Source organism: Colias philodice, chromosome 12 (assembly GCF_061535455.1).
Source record: "Colias philodice isolate Cphi_HAF_F1 chromosome 12, ilColPhil1 Martin Lab GWU primary, whole genome shotgun sequence".
NCBI lineage: Eukaryota > Metazoa > Arthropoda > Insecta > Lepidoptera > Pieridae > Colias > Colias philodice.
In genome coordinates, this window is record NC_143097.1 from 9,420,272 (window position 1) to 9,429,963 (window position 9,692).

At 34.3% G+C, this 9,692-nt stretch overlaps 1 long non-coding RNA gene across 1 annotated transcript; it reads left to right on the top strand.

The window, feature by feature from the left end:
* The first annotated feature begins 4,872 nt into the window (after positions 1–4,872).
* On the top strand, positions 4,873–9,218 carry LOC149484224 (uncharacterized). The gene is made up of 2 exons (XR_016316398.1): positions 4,873–8,031; positions 8,215–9,218. It is a non-coding gene; the product is annotated as an uncharacterized LOC149484224 (long non-coding RNA).
* The last annotated feature ends 474 nt before the right edge of the window (positions 9,219–9,692 follow it).

Consider the following 9,692-nt stretch of genomic DNA (forward strand, 5'->3'; position numbering starts at 1 on the left):
ATTGAATAATGACGATTAAATGAAGCTTTTATGGGTGCCATCGTGGATAAAGTTTTATGTATTAGGTACTACTTATACATATTAATCATTGGCCGCTCTTTGTACATATCTATTATAAGCTATCTTTAAAATGTGTGTAACAAACTTTATTTCTGTGTATGTATGTACAATAAAGAGTATTTCATTCATTCATTAATTTAATATATTATTCGAATATAACTTACCTGGCATATTACGCTGGATGTTGAACGCTAACTTTCCTTTGGAATCTAGATTCATACGAGTTTTAAGTACTGTTAGGTTATATACTAGAATGGAAAAGCATGTAATCTTTACTTTCTTCAAATTGGAACATTAAAAGAGCAAATTGCAAAGATATCGAAGAACGAATCCTTAGCAAAACCGTGTCATATGTATCTCAGATGTCAGATATATTTTTCGTTCATTTAAAAAAAAATATTCACCAAACACCTGATAGCTTACGAATAAATAAGTCATAACACAAAAAAACCATAACCAAACCTTAACTCCATTGTGCCATACACAAAAATCCAAGTTGAATAGTAATCTTCCTTACCGCGAAAAACATCGTATCCAGCCCCTGTACCATCTCGTCTTAAAGCGTTCTTTCCAGTGTGGAAAAAAGACAGCGCTATACAGGTCGTATAGAGCCATCGCATTCACACACTGGATATAATACTGCTATAAAACATACGGTTCCAGAACCTTCTAGTTCAAAGTATACGTCACTTACGTTATACAATATGTGAAACTCACTGAAGGGTTAAACCCGGATTGCCCTCACAGGTTGAAATAAATCCGAGCTTAGTAAAAAAACGTGATAAATTGTATCACAGAGGGCTTGAATGCTTCAAATGTATACACTTGAAACGGGAACAAAAATCAATAATAAATAAGGAAGGAATAGAATGTACTCAATATTTAGTAGTAAAGGAACGAAGAAAACTCAGTCACTTAGGGCGTTACAATAATTATTATGCAAGGTGTAATTTAAAAATCTAAGTATATCTACAAATGTCTTCTTACATTATAAAGCTAAAAAGTTTGGTTGTTTGTTTGAACTAATCTCAGGAACTACTGGTCCGGTTTGAAAAATCATTTCGATGTTAATTAGCCCATTTATCGAGGAAGGCTATAGGCTATATACTAAGACCAACAGGAGCGGAGCACTACGGGGAAAACGCAGCTAGTGTAGTACATTCATATTATATAAATGTATTGGTACTAATAATTTGATATCAAAAATTGAATAAAATCTATATCACATTTTTTTAAGGAGAATACTACAACAGTTCAGTTCTTTGAAAAAAATTTAAAACAAATAAAATTATAATTCATATTATTCTTTTCAATGCTTGGATAAAACTTATTCGTCGAATAATGTATAAAACTACCATTTTAAAAACGTATTCTAATTGTCCGTATTTGACAGTTTACGTGACATTTTAATATTATCATGTACTTAATACTTTATTGGACGGATAAGTTTTATCCAAGCATTGAAAAATCGGCCATTGGTATTACGTTTTCCAGGATGAAAATCAAGTATTTTTATCGTATGTTAATTTCCAATAATCACAAACATTTCAATGCATAGCAGTAGCCAGTTATTCTTTTAATTACATAGTGCTTGAAAGTAAACAGCCATTATTAGTACAATAACAGGAAAAGAGAGAATAAATTTACTTATTCCGCACTGAATGTAAATGTGAGCTCATTACTGTTTTTGCTGAAATTGTAAATGATGAGTTAACTTGTATGATTAAAAACACAAGTAAAATGATATTCATGAACATTTTAAGTACATTGTTATCTCCGATTTTGATACATGTTATATATTATATATAACATGTATCAAAATATATAGTTATATAGTATACAATTTCAGAGGAAATAAAAAAAAATCTGTTACAATTAGGTAATTTATAAAAAAGGAGCGTGTGTGCCGAGCACACGTGTCAGAAGTGAAACTTCTTTGGCAAGATTCAAAAATATCACAATCGTCGCCTTACTCCATGATGTAACATAATTTGAAACACGAAAGAAAAATTCAATTCTCTATGATTCTATATCCACAGTAAAACAAATTGAGTATCCAATTTTACGTCTGTTGATATTTTATACTGATCGGACAAATATTTCTTGACCAACACGTATTTATTACCCATCAAGTAGGCAACTATATTGAGCAATGGCGTCGTCAATACAGTAATTAATGATCTAATTTGTAGTTAGTCATAGCAAATCAAATTAAATTGTGATATAACGCTCATCAAATCATTAATGTCAGAGTTATTAAGTTGAGATCTCTTTAACACGCTTATTAGATTCACCTGTATGTTTGTATGTTGTTTGTATGTAATCGAGTTATTTATGATTTTGACTCGCTATTGGAGGAGGAGCTCGCTTACTATGGGGTTTCTTGCCGGTTCTTCTCCATAGATACTGCTTTCCGAATCGGTGGTAAATGTTAAAAATATGTAATAATAATTCGAAAGTGCTTCTAAAAGAAGTCTAATTGAATAAATAAATGTTTGAGTTTGAGTTTAAACGGACAATTTTAATTTAATCTTATCCTTTAAATCGTTTTCAAGGGTCGGTGATAATACAATGATTTCATCTCTACTTGTTCTTAGTATTGTTAAACTGTATTTATAAAAGATATACACAAATAGAATACAGGAACCATTATAACTCTCTATGTAGAGTAAACGTTACAAATGCTATAATTAACAATTCGCATTTCAGCTAAGGATATTGTTTATCTTCAGAAAAAACTGTTATATTTTATACCTCTAGTAACTATCTTAATAAATCTCGTGTCACAATGTTTGTCCTCAATGGACTCCTAAACCACTTAACCGATTATAATAAAATTCGTACACCATGTGCAGTTCGATCCGACTTGAGAGATAGGATAGTTTAAACATGTAGTTACCACGGGCGAAGCCGGGACGGACCGCTAGTTGAGGTATAAGTATCACTTATGAGTTATGACGCATTGTCACGAGCCTGTTGCTTCATATATGATTTATTTGGATTGAATTGTATGACGCATTTAGACCAAAAAAAGATAGAGCTAGAGCATTATTTCGTGATCTTTTAGTGTAAATAAAAACTCATATTCAGTATTGTTCAGTATTAGAACATTGCATAGAATCTTTTCGAACGCACTAAGAATAACGAAAGAATGCTCTACACGTTTACACTAAAATAATTTGACATAGTCGGGTTAGAACAAGGTTACAAGGAGCATTCGCTCGTTTGATCTAAATACACCGACAGAGGTTTCTTATAGTCTAGTATTTATAAACATTAACTAATTTTCACAAAAATCGCTTTAAATAATAGTATAATTAAACTGATGTCTAAAAACATTATTTAATTTACGCTGATCGATTCTTTATCTTTTCCATATCCCATATAAAATAAGGCACCCGAATCCAATTTATTAAAATATGGATAAACCCGTGTTTTCTTCTGCAGAGATATTAGAAAATTAAAACATGCAAGAAAATTGCTCAGGGGCAAAATCTTATGCATGCAAATTTGTTACTTAAACTGTTTTGGAATAATGCCAAGACTCCCAAGATGCTTAATAAACGTCCCTGTATAAATCGTTAAAAATTCTATCATTTTAGATCACGCTTCGTGATTTTCATCTTATTAATTTTTGATTTTTACAATAGCAAATTGTCCCTTTTTAATCCCATAATACCTAGAATAGTCATTTAGACTTTAGTAAATTGTGTTTTTTTCCAGTAAGAAAAATTTATTTCAATAGACATTCGTAAATTATTAAAAATACTTCAGTGTATTCTATCTCTAATACATTTTCAGAATCGGATCTTTCTCAGAAATCTCGCTTTTGCATCTACCATTTTAAGCGAACATGTGTAATTGTGAGCTTACACAATCATGGTTAGCAGTTAACTAGATTCGCTGAAATAAGTTCATGCATAAGTAATTTGGATTAACATATTATTAACTAGATCTCCGCCTGCGGCTTCGCGCGCGTTTTCAAAGGAAATCCCTCCTAGTTCCCGTTCCTGGGATTTCTGTGATAAAACCTATGTGTGAATTAAAAATGAAGCTAAATTTCATGAAAATCGGTTCAGCAGTTTTTGCGTGAAGGTGTAACAAACAAACTTACGCATTTAGTAGATGTAATATTAAGTAGTGCTTTTGTCGCGTTTTCGGGCACAGCTAATAAAATAACAAATAACAAAATACGAAATACATAAAATTAAACTATACCCATAATCAATACAAAACAAAGCATACAAAAATATTATAACACATTTCAACAATTAATTTATTTACGATTATAACCTGGTAACGGCGCCATAATTCCATTTGTAAATCCACAAAATCCAATTATCGTAATGTTCAGTAACCATTGGATATATCAGCAAAAACAGTTTCGGTCAAATGAAGTTTCTTTATTTACCCAAGCGTGCTATCGATACGAATTATTCTGTTTCAATAAATACTCTTATTCCTTCACATTTCGATTGGAAAAGAAATAATAGATATTACATATTGTTACGAATAGTGGAAAGAATTTTCTTGATCGTCCATTGATGGTGCTGAGATTTCGATATAGAAGTTATTTGAAAACATTCCATGCTTACTCCATCTCATATTATTCGAAACAAAAGATGGTAATAGACTTCAATTATTTTGATATGACTGGCCGGTTGGCTTGGTTGATAGTGACCCTGCTTTACAAGCCAGAAATCGTGGGTTCGATTCCCACCCATGGTAAATATTTGAGGGATGAACATATTTATGTTTGCTCTGTGTCTTGTAATTATATAAATATATATATATATATATATATATATATATATATATATATATATATATATGACGGCGCCACCGTCGAAGCTTTAAAAAATAACGAACGGCGAACAGATATAAAGCAGCGCGCGCGCACGACTCGGGTCATTCGTTCGCCGACCGTTGCCGAGTGCACATCTATTACGAGCTTACTATAGCTTATTTGTGATATTTATTTTATTAGTGGTCATAATTGTAATACCAAGTGATTGTATTAAGAAACGACTGTATTGTAAAACTGACATGATTTAAAAGAGCAACTATGGAGTTTCTTGCCGGTTCTTCTCTGTAGATACTGCTTTCCGAATCGGTGGTAAATAAAGAAATGTTTGAGTTAGAGGTGTTTCTTTGCTCGATTACCCAACGCAACGCCCACATTCTACACCTTTCGCCGACATCAGAATTGGGATCAAATCGAGCAAATGAGAAAGCATGTGGCGATAACCTGGATATAATTAATACGTGCGCTGATTAAAAGACAAAATGCCGCAACCACGTGGCACTTCGATCCAGTTTCAACGGGAAGAGGCATCCTACAGATCTACGAGCATACGTGTCACTGAGCAGCCGGTGACAAAGGGAGAGCTCGTTATGTGCGGGCAGGGTGGCAACTTCGCCTCGCGCTGCGCGGATGCCACTGCCGCTCGCACCACCGCGTCGGACCCCGTATGATCGAGAGCAGCGCTTCATCATGACTTCACAAGTCTGGCATCGCAGCGTTATCGCAGTAGCAGTGGCGCGGGCGGTGCGCCTACAAGCCGTGTGGTTCATGGCAGAGGAGGGTTATTGTGTAACGAAACGACGCGTTGGCAGCTGCCACTCGGCACATGTATGAGGCTAAGTGCTGGTGAATCTGGTCAGTCGTACTATTTTTATTACTATGTTTCTGATGTTCTCTTGTAAGAAATCGGTCAGTAGATAACATTTCACTTTGAGTGTGCAATTAGATAAAGAAAGTAAGGTTTTTAAAATGTAGTAACTTATTTGAAAGAAAAAGAAATTTATTGCCAAAAACAAAATTTATCTTAAAATTAATTGAGGAAAATCGTCACAGCCTCAGCTAAATGCTGCATAAAAACAGCGCTGATTTACAGGCCGTACAGATTTTGTTAAAAGTTGTAACCTACAAGACCAGTGTATAGTTAAATCTTATTGCATTTAACTCGACTTATTCACGCAGTAATGTTATTATTAGGTCGTGCGATATTGCTTTACGGTTTTGTAGTTGGGCTAAATGTAATGGATTATTATCAGTACCTAGGTCGTGTGACTTGTATTTCACTTATTCAGGGACACGTTTACTTGAGTAGGTAATTCACGTTATTTAAAAAAAAAAAACACTTCGCGGCGTAAGCACTGACTTCAAGATGAATTAAGTAACGACTTGCTTTAATGTTGGTTAGTTTGTGAGCTAACACTAAAGAAAGAAAGCGCAATAATTTGTACACTGCATCCAGATACTTCAATCGAACGTAAACAATAAACATTCACTTGTCCGTGTATCGGAACAAAAAACAGTATGCGAATTACTTTTAAATTAGTTTCTTAACTACCCGCGTTAGTTTCTTGACTACCCGCATTCATTTCTTGAACTACCTGCGTTAGTTTTTATTTAGACTATACCCTTGACAAATAGCAATTAATTGCTACACAAAGACAGCCTTATTGCCATTCGATTAAAAACGAAAAGCAATGCGTTAACTAGTGCTTAGAGGTTTAATAAACTTTTCGTAGGTTTTATTTAGGGTGATATTATTGAGGTCATTTCTTTATAAAAAAAAAAAATATTAAGTCGTGAACAATTCACAGTATACAGTTTTTACAATATGCAGTTTTATGAAATGTGGCAGATTTAGTTTGAACGGTAAATCGAGGCATTTAGTTTTGAATTTTTACTTAGATAATTTATTAAGTCCCTATTTAGGCAGTTCATAATACAATGTCACAGATAATTAGCGTGTGTTCAAATAAACATCTGGCGTAAGATTTTATGATTGGAGTACGGGTCTAGATTTGGTTTTAGTATGTAATTTGATTGCTTTAAAATAAAAAAAGAGAAAAAAAAAAACTCTTAACTATCCCATCAACGTAAGGGTCCGTTAAATATTACGATAGTTTAAAAAAAAGATAATAACCGAAAATAATCTCAAGGTTAATAGCGCATTTACAGTTTACATACTGTCGTCAGAATATAATGTCTGTTTAATTGAATAGAGAAAAGAAAAAAATCCATCCAGGTTTTCTGAAGGTTATTTTGTAGCTTCAAAATATAAGAACGCAAATCCTAAACGTGGAGTATTCGATAGTATAATCGATTTACATTGTGTGCATTTAATGTAATTCCTTGATAATAGTTTTTGTGACTAGCTGCAGTTTGACATCAACTGAATACATCAATTAGGTAGTTGTACAGTAGTTGTTGAGCAGTACATTCTTATTTACGTTGAAACTAAAATTTAGCTCAGCCCTTTTACTGTTCGATATGAGATTCACAGATGAGTTTAAGCCTACACTTATCAATTGTTTTAAGTTGAGTTTTCAAAAGTTATCATACCGTTAAGGAATTTTAACCACATTTGAGATCAAGCTTTTGCCACTTTTTGAGTTAGTCGAAATTTTGTGTTTTTTTGCGGTTAAGTTACGAATTATTCGTTTTAAACTTTTTTAGATATTGTAATTTTTGCGCTATAGTCAATGATCATAATTAACGACAGGTAATGTCAGATTGATTTTAATTAGCTAAATTACAGAGAGTGTTTTACGACACAGCGTTTAGAAGCGAGGCAGTTAACAGTACGGCGCAGCGGTTGCGTAGCATATGGAGCAACGTAGCATCATCAATGGTACGGCTCGATGACGCGATGCCAGGATGACGCAGCACAAACGTTGAGGATACGGTCGCGTACCGTTTTACTGATTTGCTGCGGCAACACTCTGTTTTCAGTTTTCATAGTTGACCAGTAGCATACTGACATCTGTTTACTCGTACGCTGTACGAAGTAAATGTGTGTTGTGTCCACACAACACACATTTACGTAATATTCCAATATTACTACGGTAATGTCGTTTATTAGAAGAAAGTGATATGCTATCTGGCATGAGGTCCAGGATAGTACATGTGTGTTCTGACCGGTCAGTAGGATCGGGGCAGTGTGGAAACCCTGTAAGGTCAGTGTAGGCTGAGGCAGGATGGATGTTATTTTGAAAAAAAAAATGAAAATGAATTATCGTAGTAATGTAGTGTGAGATATTATGGCGTACGAGGACGCAAGTATGACTGTATCAGAGATAACTTGTGTAAAGTAAAAGTTTGTAACGTGGATTATTGTAACGGTAATGATTTCATTGCAGGAATTGTGCGTGCTATCTGGTTTGCAGTCCACGGTAGTTGAGCCTTCATTTGTGGTGAGCGAGCGTCGTGTCTATGTTATGTGGATGTTGTTGGTGTTCTGTAAGGTCAGTATGGCCGAGCGGTATAGTTGTCTAATCCCGGGATGAAATACCGTAGTGCTGTAAAACAAGAAGGGACGTACGAGGACGTACGATTGTCAGTATGGCCGAGGAGTGGAGAGAGTGGAGAGAGTCGTGAGTTTGGATTTAATATTGTTGTGTAAAAAAAAAGAAAAGGAAAAAAAATAATCCTTAAAAAAAATTATGCAAAAAAAAATTATGCAAAAAAAAATTTTATGCAAACAAAATTATTATGCAAAAAAAATGATGCAAAAATATGATGCAAAAATATGATGCAAAAAAAAATGATGCAAAAAGAATGATGCAAAAAGAATGATGCAAAAAGAATGATGCAAAAAAAGGAGAGCAAAAAGAATGGTGCAAAAAAAAGAGAGAGCGAGTTATTGAAGGGAGTCCGGTCCAATAACTCGGCTATAGGGATTGCAGATCCGGTCTAGCACGCTAGAGGGAAATCTGGAGAGATTTCCGGACTAGCACGGTTGCTGAAGGGCTTGCCGGACCAGCACATTGTTTTAATTGTCTTGTTCCCAGGTGTTCAGAAGTCGCTCGAGGACGAGCGTATGTCAGAATGGCCGTGACGGCGCCACCGTCGAAGCTTTAAAAAATAACGAACGGCGAACAGATATAAAGCAGCGCGCGCGCACGACTCGGGTCATTCGTTCGCCGACCGTTGCCGAGTGCACATCTATTACGAGCTTACTATAGCTTATTTGTGATATTTATTTTATTAGTGGTCATAATTGTAATACCAAGTGATTGTATTAAGAAACGACTGTATTGTAAAACTGACATGATTTAAAAGAGCAACTATGGAGTTTCTTGCCGGTTCTTCTCTGTAGATACTGCTTTCCGAATCGGTGGTAAATAAAGAAATGTTTGAGTTAGAGGTGTTTCTTTGCTCGATTACCCAACGCAACGCCCACATTCTACACCTTTCGCCGACATATATATATAAGTATTTATGCTTAAGCGAAAGCTTACTATGGGATCAGATCGTGCCGCGTGTGAAAATTGTCCTGAAATATTTATTTATTTTATTTATTTATTTTACTCTGTATACAGATAAATAAAGTAAACATACAAGCAGCCAAAAATGTATTTTCGATACAAACAAAAAATATCAATATATGTATATCAATTTCACAACCACAATAACAGGAAAATTATTTGCTCGCGTCGAGTTTTATTGCAACAAGTTTCAGTTTTCTCGCGTTGACAACACATTGTATACTTTTATCATGATCGATATATCTTTATGTATTGTCATATCACGGATATTTTCATCCGACTTCAAAAAATAGGTTCTTAATTGGACTGTTTCTTTTTAATTTCTATTTTAATTTAGTTAAGTTCTGCCA